At 35.5% G+C, this 15,512-nt stretch overlaps 1 pseudogene; it reads left to right on the top strand.

Moving 5' to 3' along the window:
- Window positions 1–11,733, top strand: part of LOC109110852 — a 36,066-nt pseudogene extending 24,333 nt beyond the window's left edge.
- Window positions 11,734–15,512: the final 3,779 nt, after the last annotated feature.

The following is a 15,512-nucleotide window of genomic DNA, read 5'->3' as shown; positions in this document are numbered from 1 at the left end:
TTTTATGTCCCTTATTTTTATGTATTAGATAACATTTTCCATCATCTAATTGTCATTTAATTTAATCATGTAATAGCACTGTTAAATATTTTGCACATCTCCAAATGAATATCAATTTTTTCATGCAGTATATTTTAGTGTTGTGATGCCTAAATGAATTTTTACAATTTAAGATGATCAATATTAGTAGTGGTTTAACATATTTGATGTATTATTTATTTATTTTATTTTATTTTTATTAAGACAATTTATGCAGACTAAATAGTGTAGAATTTTAATATCGGCCATTTATTTGTATTGGTTATAACATGAAAATAATTATTGGCTTCAGTATCTATCTTTTATATTTTCTGTCATTACTATGACAAGTGAGGCAGATATATTGCATTTTGACTACAAACAAACTGATCATATTTCATAATTTGCAAATGATAATGTGGATAGTCAATCCTAAAGATCAGATGTGAAACCCAATTCAGATTTGTATGCAGTGTGAACAAACTGTTAATGACAAACAGTTCTACATGGGTAATATATCACCCATGCTGTCTAGGTGGAAAAGCAGTGATTTCATGGACAGCCAGACAGGAGGGTTGATCTATGCATGAGAATGGTCCTTCGCTGGACCTGATCCAGCCTTGGGTCATGCTAACTGGTCCTGACCTCTCACCTTTTAGCCAAGGGAGGTTAATGATAGTGGACCTGTAATTGGAGCTGTTACAGCCGAGTCAGTTCTCAGCAGGGTGTAAGACTGAACACACACAAACACACACACACACTTGCACGCAGACACACATGTCTTCCAGTGCAAAGGTTGAGGGCAGACCGTGAAGTCTCTTGTCTCTCTGATCTAGAGGGGAAAACCACATCTGAGCCTGGTTTTTCGCTGGATAACTCTGAAGCCAAATGTGCCTGGGGACCTGACATTATGCCCAAGACACTTAAACTCACGAAAACAGAGTGGAGGAGAGAGTGGAGGGTGGTAAAGACAAAGGGAGGGAGAAAGGGAGGTGACAAAGTAATAAATAGCAAGGGTCTGAATGGCCCCAACCTGATCATTCACTTCCACATCTTTTTTTCTTTCAGAAAAAGAAAAAAAAATTGCTCTCTCCAAGGATTTGTTCATGAGAGGTATTTTCTTTAGGATAGACTTGGTGAGCGAGGGGTCTGTAGGTCTAAATTTGACTTTATGATTGGCTGTGTTCAAAGTTAACCCACAGTAAAATCTAAATTTGGTTCTAGGCGTAACATGTACTGTCCTCAACTTTTTTGTATGCGAGCCACACAGCATTTACTGCATGTTTTATATATTAGTATTTCACAGTACTGTAATGTCCATATGAAAGAATTTAAGGTAATACAAATCATTCAGTTAGTTAATGTTACATATTTATTTAAGCAGAAACAGTGGAACATTAAAGCAGTGGTTAAATGATGTGATCCTAATGATTACAATATTTGAAAGAGTTGGACGTTTTTTTTTGTTGGTTCAGAGTTGACGTCATCAGAAGTCCTCACAAGGGGTTGGCATCATCTCTTCACAGGTGTTGGGGTCATCTAAATCTTCACGATAGGCTGGATCCAAACTTGAGCTGGCATGAACTTTATTTACATCCTGATGTAGAAACAGAAAGGCAAATGGAGAATAAATAATGTAGCTGCATTCATAATATTTCAAACAAAAGATAATCATGTTCATTCGATCTGATAGAACTATAGTACAAGGTTGTGATATGTATTACTGTATGTGAATGCTTGGCTAAAGAAATCTTTAATCTAGATTTAAACCAGAAGAGTGTGTCTAAGCCACAAACATTAACAGGAAGGCTATTCCAGATTTTAGCAGCCAAATATGAAAACACTCTAGTAGTAGTACTTTATTTATCCCCTTGAGGAAATTCTGTTTCAGTGAGTTGCAACATGCATTTCACAAACAAAAGAAAAGACAAAAAAAAATATCAACAAAAGCACAAGATGTAAGAGTTAAGAAAAAAAAGCAATATTGTATTATATATATATATATATATATATATATATATATAGAGAGAGGGAGAGAGAGAGAGAGATAGATAGAGAGATACATAGATAGTAGATAGATAGATAGATAGATAGATAGATAGATAGATAGATAGATAGATAGATAGATTTTTATTTATTTATTAGATAATTAAATATTTAGATTTTGTTGAGCAATTTTGGATGTTGTGATTATAATATTCAAATAAATTATACATTTTTAAAACTGTATAATTAAAAAAAAAAAAAATCTCTTTTCCCTACCATTATATGTACTGTATCAACAATATGGTTATATTTATAACATATTCTACTGAATACAACCTCAGCTTTTGTGTATTTGTGTTTGAATTGTATCCAACTTGGTGAAATTAATAATTTAATTGACATTAGTAATAACAACTGACATGTCAAAGATGTCTGAGTTTTTTTTTGTTTTGTGTTTAAGTTGGTGATTTTTAACATGTTAGTTATCAGTTCTGTCCCCATGCTGAAAATATGCACAGGATATTTGTTTAAATATGAGAGAAAGCCATTTTAAACACATCATTCTTTGTTTGTAGTTTTCCCAGAATTCTCGCCAGCTTCTCTTCATAGTGAACCACTACATGACATTTTTAGTGGATGGAGTCTTTCTAGGGGTCAGGAAAAGCATTGCTCTTGGCCTTTCAGTTTCACTGGACTGTATGGATTGTGGCAGTTTAACTACATAGTGTTACTCTTACATCAGTTTCTTAGATTTATTGATGTACTAATAATAATTTTAAAATATTGCATGTTAGAAACTATGTTTTATGGCTTGACTTCCAACATCGTTAGTCAAATAATCTACGGATGAAGTCGTAATTAAAACTAAATCTCCTTAGGCTGCACATTGTTGAAGTTTATAGATGCCTTACAGCTGTGGATATATGTAAATGCATTGCAGATGTTTAAAACCATATGCATATACACTGATTACACTCAATGCAAATGGAAAAGATGCCTTGAAATTCAAAGAGGCTTTAGAAATGACCTCCTCACACAGTTTAATAGAACAGGACTCTCCTCGATGGGTTGCTCCGTATCATTTTTCTTGCCTGCAGGCAATATCAAATCCCAGACGCTTTGCAGTCCACACTTAATGGAAAAGCAAAGCAACGCTTCACACCAGTGTTGATCCACTGTTAGCGTAACACACACTTTCCACTTTCACAGATTCATATCACTTCACAAAAGAGAAGCCAGAGTAAAGTTTATCTTGGGTGAAGCCTGTGATTTCACTGCCCACTAGCTGCAGCCTGGACTTAAAATCTGAGGCCATGAGAAGATAGATGGATAATGGAGCAGACAAGAAGATGAGTTTCAGCTCATCTGTGACTTCAGTTTGGATCCTCATAGTAGGCAATGTTGGAGTTGGAAATAAATGAAATGGAATAAAAAACTAGATTTGCCAGTTGGTTGTTGATCTTAATTTTGAATTGATGTACTTATTTATACAGTTATATTTTAGTATTGTTATATTTTTTTTATTTCAAGGTTTTATTAATTTATTTATAACAAAATGCATTTCTCCTTTGCAATTATTATTATTATTATTATTATTATTTTATTAAATTCTTTTCACCGTATCTGGGCTAATATGCCTTTTGAGGTTAAAAGTTTAAAAAATCGCACTGAATTGCAGAAATGAAGTGCAATACTTAGTATAATAATTACAATAGGTATATTGGGACCTGTGTATCAGAAAGTATTGAAACATGCAATTTCTGGCAAATTCCACTCCTACATGCCTGGCACATCTATAAATTTATATGATAAAAATCTGTTTCACTGCATGCAAAACGTGTTTAATCACTTCATATGAGTGTGTTTCGTTCATATATATCTTTTTTTTTTATTTTTTTGGTAGTATTTTTTTGGTGGAAAGTCGTGTTTTTTATAATATTGCTTCACGTTTCCGGTTATATGTGTTAGCTGGCAAAATGGCAAAATTCATATGAACAAAAATACATTTTGTTTGATACCTAAGAACATTTTGAGTTCTTAAAATATATTGCAGTATTTGTGGTGTCTGAATAAGCTATTTGTAAGAATCTGATCCATACTGTTCATGATTTAAAGGATTGTAGTGTGCTTCTGCTTTATTTAGTAAGACCTCCATGCCAACTACACCATGTGCAACTGGTTAGCAGGACAGCAAGGGACTCTGATAACATCACTCTCTCCTTCCTTCTGTCTGAAACAACTCTGACTCTTCCATCCTGTTGACCGACTGCCAGAGTCATGCCAAACCAAGAACACAGTATAAAATGTTGTGCTTTTTCAGGACAGTTCATTAGAGGTGTGTTTACTTAAGAAATGAAGTCAGTGATCAGATTGAAATATATTTGTATTCAGTGAGGTCATCTTCCATGTCCTCTTTGAAAGTTTTTTTTTTTTTTTTTTTGAATCAAAGAATGCAAACAGGCTAATTTGCAGTGAGGTTATGACACCCAGCCTGCATGTGATCAAAAGAAATGTGTCTATGAAATTTTACAATCCTCGTATGAATAGAAATCAGTTTAATAACAGTTAAGTCAAAAGCTAGCATTTCTTATGTGAGTCAGCGCTTGTTGAATTGAGACTTGAAATATTTTGCTTTTTATTGTGGATTTTTTTAAAACCCACGCTACCATCTGTCTCCTTGCTAATCACTTGTTTCCTCTACAGATGTCATGTGGCAAATAAAACATGCCCAGAGAATCACAGCTGGAGCAATCGCTTATGCAGATGTGTGCTACTGCCCGACACCCTTTTTTCAAAACCACATTCTGGTAAGTGCTAATGCACATGTTTACAGCCTTACAATGCTGTGTTTTGCATATGTGTCTGATCATGACTGTATGAAAGAGAAACAAACTTGTACTGAAAGAGGGACCCCACCAATGAGAGAACTTCTTTTCTTTACTAACTAAAGTTTTTGATGAATATTAATTTAATTTATTCAGCAATATTAGAACATAACTTGGCAGACAATCACCACTACATAAATATATCCATATACAAGAAAAAAAAAGTTTGTAGAATTATTAAATTAACGGTTTCGGCATGCTGATTTAGGTCTGTAGTCTCAGATATCATGAGTCATGCTGAAATTATTTGAAGCAGTTTAGTATGTTATGGAAAATCTGGCTTTGCATGGAATCAGTGTTCCTTCAAATTTTTGTTCTTGCTGAGCAAAACCTATTTCTATTGGGCGAATTCATCAGCCACCTTAGAAGAAACCTAAATTATAACAGACCTCTGTGTTAACTGTGCAATTCTGTGTATCTAATCTAAAGCAGTTCATTTTATTGCACTTTATTAAAGTGAAGTGAAGTGACATACAGCTAAATATGGTGACCCATACTCAGAATTCATGCTCTGCATTTAACCCATCCAAAGTGCACACACACAGCAGTGAACACACACACACACCGTGAACACACACCCGGAGCAGTGTGCAGCCATTTATGCTGCGGCACCTGGGGAGCAGTTAGGGGTTCGGTGCCTTGCTCAAGGGCACCTCAGTCGTGGTATTGCCGGCCCGAGACTGGAACCCACAACCTTAGGGTTAGAAGTCAAACTGTCTAACCATTAGGCCACGACTTCCTCCTATTACATTTTACTTTTATGCAGCAACTAAAGCATAAATAAGAATGAATGAATGGATAAATAAATTTGCTTCAGTTGCATTTAGAACAGCATATTTATTTATTTAATTATTTATTAAATAGCTATAATTGGTATTATACACTGTTCTAAATGCAGTAATTAAAGCAGAAATGTATTTATTTTTTTATGTACACCTTATTTATAATTTATATAATAATAAATAAATAATTGGTATTGATAAGCTGTTCTAAATGCAATAACTACAGCTAGATGCAAATTAATAAATAAACAAATATGCTGTTTAAATGCAGTAATAAAATCAGAAATTGCATTATTTATTTATTTAATCCATATTACTTATTGTTTTAAATACAAACAAACAAATATTTGGTATTAATATGCCAAAATGTGGTGACTAAAATGAGTGAACTTTTTTAATTCATTTAATAAATATGTATGAATAAATAAATAAATAAATAAATATGCTGTTCTTAGAATGGGTGGTGAAAGTGGAACATTGCTGTCCACTCTGGAATTAAGGAAATAGTTTGTCATGAAGGCAGAGCGCAATCACACAGCAAAACTCTGCAATCAACACCCCTGACTACATGTCAACAAAACAAAGCCTACAAAAACACGGTTGAGTTTCTGCAGAGAGGAAAGCTGCCATAATAGCTGCTTTCAGCTTTGTGGCAATTGTTCAAGCCAAACAAAAACATCCCCAGCAAAGTGTGCTCAGTTAAAATGGGATAATTGCTTCTCACCCTTCTATCTGATCTCAAACCTGAGTTCTTGTTCAAGTGGAGCATGATGAAAATCAAGTTCAGTGTGATGGTAGTGACATACTTGTCTTCCTTACACTTAGTAAATATGACAGGTCAAACCAGGTGTGGATACAGCAGTATGTTGGTTTATGCACACAGCATAAGAATGCATGAGCTGTGCAGTCAGAAGACCCTAAGGCTAAAATAAGCATAAATACATAGTGCATGTGTGAGTGCAGATAAAACAGCTGCACACATATTGGGGCACTATATTAAATTTGAAAAGACAGGTTGATTTGGTGTGGATGGTAATGTAGCTTTAGCATGCTGGCCAATTTTGTTGTCTGTCATACTAAAATGGAATATTAGATTTCCATTCAGCTCCACTGTAGTGGTTGGGGAGTGAAACAGGTAAAATGAATCTTTGCAAAAACAGGCACACTATAGGAGGAATGTGTCGTGATTGTTATTCTTTTCAGTTGCTTCTTGGAAATGTCACACGTCACCTTTTACTTGGCGCAGTCTGTGACAGAAAAGCTTTATATTGCATACTTGTAATAGCACATTATCTTGTGGGTCATTATCTTGTGGCTTACTTTGACTACTTATACCTAAGCATTATGGACTCACCTCTTTCCAGTTGTGTAATTTCATATGTTCCCTTTAAAACATATAAATGCTCAAAGGTAGCACAAGCTTCCTCAGCTTCAGTGGGAGGTTGCATAAGATGAACTGATGCTATACTGATATAAAGGGTCATGCTTTCTCTCTCTTCACCTCCTCCCCAAGTCCTTTGAGGCACAAAAACATAGCTGAAATGGTCTGAGAGCAGTTATGTGGCTTGACCATGACAGAGCACCATTGCAAAAACACTGATTGCTGTCAGGGCGTGCAACTTTGGCTGGATTTTGTTTGGTGCTTATGAAGCAGCATTTTGCAGAATGGAGTATTTTCTTCTGTTACTGTATTTGTATGGTGTGAATGGATTCTTTTTTCTTTTGTTTTCAGATATGTGGCTTGATTGTTCAAGTGTCAATGATAAATAAGGGAGCCCAAGATAAAGAAAATGTAAAAAAAAAAAAAAAAATGATTGATTGTTTGTTTTTTTTTTTTTTTTTTATAAATATTTTATATTTTTTTGGGTGTAAATATATTTTTTTTTCAAAATTATTATTATTATTACGTTGTACCACATGACATCTTATAACAGTTCAGTTCTTTCTTGTTTCTTAATTATATCAAAACATCAAAATCTAAATGAATTTTAATGAAAAAAAGACAAATATATTATTCTCAGAAAAAAATAAAATAAACATATTCATTGTAAGTATGAAATGCAGTTTTTAATATATTTTTGAAAACATTTAATAGGTCCAGACAAAGTGAGTGTCATATCATTGGCCCCCCAAATAGTTGGTGCTCAAAAATGATCTTGCACAGAATGCATCTGATCTGCTTGAGTCCAGTGAAGCAAATTATATATCCAACCTCATTTAGCCAATCTCCTAATATTCTAATAAAAAAAAACATTTATCCATCTGAATAAAACTGAATAAAACTGTTTCAGAACAACTATCTAAATCCAACACCTTCAGAAAAGTGCTTTCAGTGTTATTCTAAGCAATATAAATGCTGACTTGAATCTCAAGTATGGTAAGTGAGGTAAACCCCAAATCTCTCATAGGGAACACATTGTGTGAAATCATATATGTGAGCTGAATCCGCAGTGAATTATTAAAAAAACACAAAAACAAAAACAAACAAAAAAACGCTGTGTTGTGATGGATTTCTTTTTTTTTTTTAAATGTGGTTTTTCCGACAAAACCAGACCAGTATGGTACCTTTCCAGTGAAAACCAAATATCATTTTGTATTTACCGTAACTGAGCAGTTTCCCAAGAGAAATGTCTTGAAAAAGCAACAGCAAACCACACTCACACATCATTCTGGTTAACATAATATAACTTGTATAATATAATTTTGTCTATTTTTCAAGGTTCTCTGCGTATATGTATAGGAACAATATGCTAACAAAAACTTTATATGGCTGTTTATAAACTCCTACATAACTATGATTCTTCATAATATGGCCACGATTAGCTTAATCATTAGAAAACACAAACACTTGTGTCAGGAATTCGAATTCTCTCTTCAGCCAAGTTATTTTTCTCAGCCTTTTTGTACACTCCAAAACAAAGAAAGAAATATACTGTAGTAGAGTTGAATTAGCCACCGAACGTAATGTTTTCATCAAGTTGTAAAGAAAAACATCTGTTTAGGCCTTTGGGGGTGGCATAAGGAATTCTGGGTAAAAAGCTTGTATTGCTGAATGGTTTATCGTGTCTGATAAATGTGCATGCTGGACATTGTTCTTTATTTGTGTAATGCTCTGGGAATCAGCCAGGCATTCCATAGCATTGACAAAAGATTTCCTCACAAATGTAAAAATAAGTCAACATAAAATAAGGACTTCTTTATTTCTCTTCTCTCTTTTTTCAGTCTTTGGTCATTGATTATGAGTTCTGGGGAAAGGGCTGGGAGATGGGAGTTGTGACTTTGTGTTTGCCGAAAAGAGCTGCGAACAGCAGGCTGTGGACCGCACCGCTACCTGGACAAGAACACCTGTCAGTGTGTGTGTAAAGCAAAGCCCTCTTCCTGCAGGCCTCAACAGAGCTTCAACAAGGACACTTGCCAGTGCACCTGCGCCAAGGTGTGTCCTAGTAGTCAGCCTCTCAACCGCACCAAATGTGTGTGTGAATGCACAGAGTCCCCTAACAAGTGCTTCTTAAAAGGAAGGCGGTTCCACCCGGCCACGTGCAGGTGAGAAAAGAGTTTGCTGTTATTTGTCAGATGTAAAATAATTGTGTTTTCAGATACTGAGAGAGTGTCATACCAGTCTGCCATTGGAGGGACAAAATGTCCCAAACTTGCACCAGTGGTTGAGTCCATGTTCCTGTGTTGCTGGTTCTGCCTCACTTTACTATATAAATTATGTTGATAGGGCAGCCACTACAATTCCTTTTAATTTTAGTTGTCATTTTGTTTTTTTAATTGAATTTAAATGTAATTTACTCAAGTCATTTCCCATTCTTATTTCATTTCAAAAATTAACGCACTGTTATATATAAAATATACAGAAAGCAGGGAGGGAAAATAAATTGGTTTCCTAAACAGTATTGATTTAAACCTTAGCTAAATGTTTCATATGGCATGGCTTTTCATGCTCTTTCCCTCTCTGACCTGTGCAACTGATACAGAAAAACTCAATTTCTATTAGTTTCAGTTTCTCAACCCCAAGGCCCTGTACCATTACCTCATTTTAAGGTGATTTATGCTTTATGGAGCAGCATAGGACAGCAGGAATCAAGTGTCTATGGTAGAGCCCTAAGTTTGTGGTCTAATGCTTCACAATAAGGTCTAATTTATTAGCATCATTTAATGTATTTGCTAACATGAACTAACAATAAGCAATGTATTTTTTACAGCATTTATTCATCTTTATGTAAAACAACAAATATACAGTGGTTCATTGTTCATAGCATATTAAGTAATGTTACAGATGCAAAATTTGTTTTGAAAAATGTATTGTTAAATGTTGAAATTAACATTAAGGTTATTAAATTGCTGTAGAAGTATTGTTCACTGTTAGTTCATAGTTCAACTAATATATTTTAGGGGTCACTTACTGCGGTTACTGAAACCACCAAATATTTTTACATAGTGACGTAGATATGTGGGGGCGTGTTTGAATGAGCCGTTTTAGGGGGGGCGTGGCAAAGTCTTAACTTTGATAAAGAATATCTCTTTGGTTTTGAGACTTTAGTCTTTGCAACTTCAGGGATGTTATCTATGTACAATCAGCTTGTAACACTCCAAAGAGAAAGGAAGACTTGAAATCGCATCATATGACCCCTTTAAAAAAAATAAAAGAATCCTTATTTTCAAATATTACAGTTTGTGGAAATGTGTTAGGAAATGTTTATTTTTTCCATATTGTCTCGCAATACAGTTTATATTATTTCGCAGCCTCTATTGTCAAAGTGTCAGAGAATTACAGTATGTTCCAGTATCAGTTCCAACGTTTTATATATTTTTCAAATATATTATCTTATTATTTTTTCACATTGATCAACTTTATATTAGTAATACTGTGAATGGTGTTGATTTTTTGTATTTGAATAGTTCTTTACAAAATGCTGCACTTAAATGCTACAGTGATGATATCAGATAGTAATACCAATTTTTCTCCTCTCTTTTTATTAGTTGTGTCAGGCCGCCATGTAACATGGACCCCAAGAAAAGAGGATGTAACGATAATGAGTATTTCAGTGAAGAACTGTGTCGCTGTATACCCACATACTGGGGGAGACTGAACTAAACACAACTAAGCGCAGGTGGCGCTGAATGCAAAGGACACGCTGGCATTTAGAGCAGTGCTGTGTTTGGCTGCTGCTTATCTGACTCACATGTGCTAGTCATGTGGACTAGTGTCGAGTAAAGGGAGAAAAGAAATGTCCACATTCAGCCCCACATATCAAACATGGGGTGAGCTATCAAGGACCGAGAGAGATTTCTAAAGGCTGGAGCCATGTTTTTTTTCATTGTTTTAATTGAATTGTCTTTTTGTATTTGTCAGATAATGAATATATAATTTATTGCCATGAAATGTTTTGAAACTCCCTGGTTCATAGCATTCATTTCGAATCTCTGCGAAGAAAAATACACTGTGATCAATATTTTTGTATCATGTTAAGTCCCGTAAAATAAAGTATAAAGTTGTATTATATATTGTTAACTTATTTATAAGCTGGACTATCTTATTGAACTTATACTGCACATGATTCAAATGTATTCAGTTTTGACTACCAAATGTACAGTATGCATCTATCATTCCAGATTAAATTCTATCAAACTGACAGTGCAAGCCAGCAAAGACATGTTTTTTGTGCTGGAAGCATTGCTTGTTGACAATCTAAGACCATGACGCAAGTCACCCAACAATATCGAAGACTTTGAACAGGGAAATACAGCACATAAACCTGGATACGGACAATTTAAAAACCGGTGCTACATGTATGCCGTTTGATAAAAGTTACATCGGTGACAATGTACACTTGGATTAATGGATTCCACTTACGTCTCATCCAACCTGCCTCCTTAAAGGCAGTATAAAGTGGAGAAAGTGGTGTAAGAATGACCTCAAGGTTTGGAGATCAGTGGTCTTTAAGACTTTTGACCTCAGTGGATGTGTACATAGGAGCAATGTGATTGGCCCAACTCCACTTGGTATCCACCCACTGTTACAGCTTGACACTGTAAATATAATAAATCACCTCTTCTTTCATAGTACTTGTTTGTGTGTTTTGTCTGAAGTGTGTGTGTGTGTTTTTTTTTGTTTTTTCTTTTTATATAGAACCCCTGTAGCTCCATAATGGAACCATAATCTTCAGCCATCGGATGGGAAGGATCAAAAGCTCCAAGGCTCTGGAAGCTCTAATTCCTCAGCACCTCTTCTCGTTTGTGCAGCGTTTTTTTTTCCTTTGTCCTTCAACTTCCCATATGTGCCTGATACAACAGTGTTAAGAAATTTCTCTGTGTCCTGACCCTTCCCTTGAGGGTGTGTGTTTTAACCATGAGTTGTGGTTTGAGTAATGAACCAGGCTGGGGTTTTTAAAAGCCTCAGGAATCTTTTGCTGCGGTGTTTAGAGTTAATTAGTTATTCAGATATAGGTTATAGCTCGTTTTAGAGAACCTTTTCATATGCTAATTTTTTGAGATAGGAATGGGTTTTCATGAGCTGCATGCCAAATCATAGTATAAAACAATAAAAGACCGGGTGAATGATTATTCAGTTGGTGTGCAATATCTATATATATAGAACGTTTAATATATTACATTATGGAAAATAATGAACTTTTTTCACAATAATGCTTTTTGATTGAGAAGGACCTGTATCTATATATATATAACTATATATATGCACTCATATCACCTCCTTTTCTGCCAGGCTCTTTAGATCTAAGGTCGCATCACTTTTGCATCTGGACTATATTACCTCTTCCTTCTCTAACAGTGCATTCTCTGACATGCTACCATGGAGTTTATGATGTAGAATTGTGCACCATTTATCTGTTTCCAGCTGAAATGAGGATTTCCCTGTAACCTGGATTGCAACAGATTGTACCATAGCCATCTGCATCCGCTGCATAATCCCAAGAGAGACCTGATAAAAATAACATGTGAGAGCTCATAGTGAATCACCGTGAAATAACTAGAAACAGCCGCCCAGTTAGTGGATATGAGCATTTGAGAATTGGGGGGGGGTCATGTCTAGCTTGATTTTCCCCCTCTGCTTTGGCTTGCTTACCTTGTTCGTAGTGGTCAGTGAGGGTGAGGTTTACATTTCAACATGTAGCCAACATAGGGTTTCCGTCTGGTGCTTGTATATTCCAATGAACTAGAAACGAAAACAAGTACGGACATGTAAATAAATGAGTGGCTTGTTCTGTTAATTTAAAAGACTAGAGTTTCAGACGTCCCAACTAGCATGTTTATACAATGTAAACAAAAATAAGCAGCACCCGAAATGCAGCACAACAATGAATTTATGGATATCTGTGGAGAAAAACTTGTGGTAGCCAGAACATGTCAATAAACAGAAATATGTTACGCTGCTGAAGAAATATCTTTTCCCGTGTGTGGTCTTGGGAACCTCAGCTAGAGGTCATCAAGTAAATCCTCAAGTCCATAAAAGATATAATTTCTGCCTGTATTTTACACCTGAACGGGCTCCAGTATCATGCGCATGGCATCATTTAGGTGTCTGCTGCATTGCCAGGTTTTGCATTGCAGTTGAGATCACTCTGCTGTGCTGTCCTATTACAAACTGGGTGCTATGTAACTTAACTCACTTGTGCATGATTTTAATATGGAATCAGAAGTACAAAATAAGCTGCAAGTGGTTAAGGATATTATTGCCTACATGTACATTATCCACACATGACACCAACAGGCCTGTATTGTTTGCATTTATCTTGAGGGAAAATGCAGAGTTTATTTTCAGAGCTGATTGTGGAATCTGTTTGTGGCATTACTACAGGTCTGGCAATCAACTGAGTCCTGTCCTCATTTGTCTAAATGTCCAACCTGTGAATTTATGCTTTAAATCACTTACACAACTCCAGTTGTCATGTTTATTTTCAGTGTATTATAACAGTTGATAAAAACAACAATAATCCACATGACTCCAGAGTCCAGTCCATTAAATTGTGGTGTGTGAAGCAAAAATCTGCATGTTTTAAATAAACAAATCCATAATTAAGGCGTTTTAACTAGAACCAATCACATCTGGCCACAATGATAAGTTGTGGATGGTATATGAGTGAAAGTTTTATTTTACATTGCTTTTTTTTTTTTTATATTTATTTATTTATTTTAGAATATTTTACATATATGTGACCCTGAACCACAAAACCATAAAAAGTAAAACCATAAAAATTCATAAGGGTAATTTTTTTTTTTTTTTAAATCAAGATTTATACATCTGAAAGCTGAATAAATAAGCTTTCCATTGATGTATAGTTTGTTTGATATGACAATATTTGGTGGAGATACAACTATTTGAAAATCTGGAATCTGAGGGTGCAAAAAAATCTAAATATTGAGCAAATTGCCTTAAAAGTTGTCCAAATGATGTCCTTAGCAAAGCATATTACTAATCAAAAATTAAGTTGTGATATATTTACAGTAGGAAATTTACAAAATATCTTCATGGAACATGATCTTTACTTAACATCCTAATGATTTTTGTTATAAAAGAAAAATCGATAATTTTGACTCATACAATGTATTGTTGGCTATTGCTAGAAATATACCAGTGCATCATACAACTGGTTTTGTGGTCCAGGGTCACATATGTAGACTATATTTTATCATTTATGTATATGTTCTAATTTAAGAGAGTGTATTGCAATGCTTGTATATCATGAAAAATATTATTTGTGAATGTTACATTTTGAGTATTAAAAGTGAAACCTTAAAATGAACCTTCTTTATATGTTCTTTACACACCCACGCACACACACACACACACACACACACACACACACACACACAAACACACACACACACACACAAAACTTCCATTCAGTGTTAGTTTATGGCTATAAAAAGAAAAACCTACAAATAACATTCCCGAAATGGTAGAAGCTGGCGTTCATAATAAAAGGGGAACCATATACTAACATTGTATTTGTTGGGTGTGCTCTTCAAATGATTGAGACATGGAATGACTGCTTCTCAATGTCCCTGACAGACCCAAGAGCAAATACACAGAGGCAGTACATGGAATGAATGACTGATTGGCCCGGAAAACAGACCCCAATTCTTTCTCTTCTTTCAGAGGCTATAAATCATAGATATTTCAGAGTGAGTTCCTGAGGGGTCACCGTTTTTGGCCTTTTGGCTGCTTTTATGGATCCGGCAGCACTGGGAGTCATGGTTGTCCTGCTGTCATTCAAAGTTGCGTGTTACTATGTACGGTCAAATGAAACCATCCATATTATAGTACAATAAGCCTGGTCAACCTGACCTACAGGATGCAAATACTTCCACAGCACCTCACCCTCTTCCTGCCCAGCTAGTCGAGCCAGAGCGCCCCCTCCTACATTTTCCTCCTTGCCTGAAACTGCCACAATAAACATACAAGTGTAAGAAGGTAAATACCTCCCAACCACTCCTCCACTAAAAGATTAAGACTTCCTCTAAATTACACCCAGTGCTGGAGTAGCTCACGAAGGAAAAAGGAGGACGTCAGCTTTTTTCCCACATCTCTGCCTTTCAGTGAATCAATCAGTCACAGGTTGACCCCAACACACAGTATCCCACGCAAGTTTCAGGATGATGGCTGTGGTCTAAATGTTCATCTCTTGAAAATGACAGAAGCTTCTGGGTGCAGAAAAATGAGCTGTCTGTACTAAACAGCACCCAACTTCTTCTCCTTAGTGAGTCAGTCTGGCATGAATTCCGCTGTGGCCTTGCTGACAAGAGAGACCAGAATAAGCATCAGCGTGCCCTGATGGGCCTGCTTTTTTTAGTGTGTGGGAAAAGGAAACCATTA

This window comes from Cyprinus carpio, chromosome B1, assembly GCF_018340385.1.
Source record: "Cyprinus carpio isolate SPL01 chromosome B1, ASM1834038v1, whole genome shotgun sequence".
Classification (NCBI taxonomy): Eukaryota; Metazoa; Chordata; class Actinopteri; order Cypriniformes; family Cyprinidae; genus Cyprinus; species Cyprinus carpio.
Note: the sequence above shows the minus strand (reverse complement) of the source record. Positions and strands in the feature narration are given on the sequence as shown.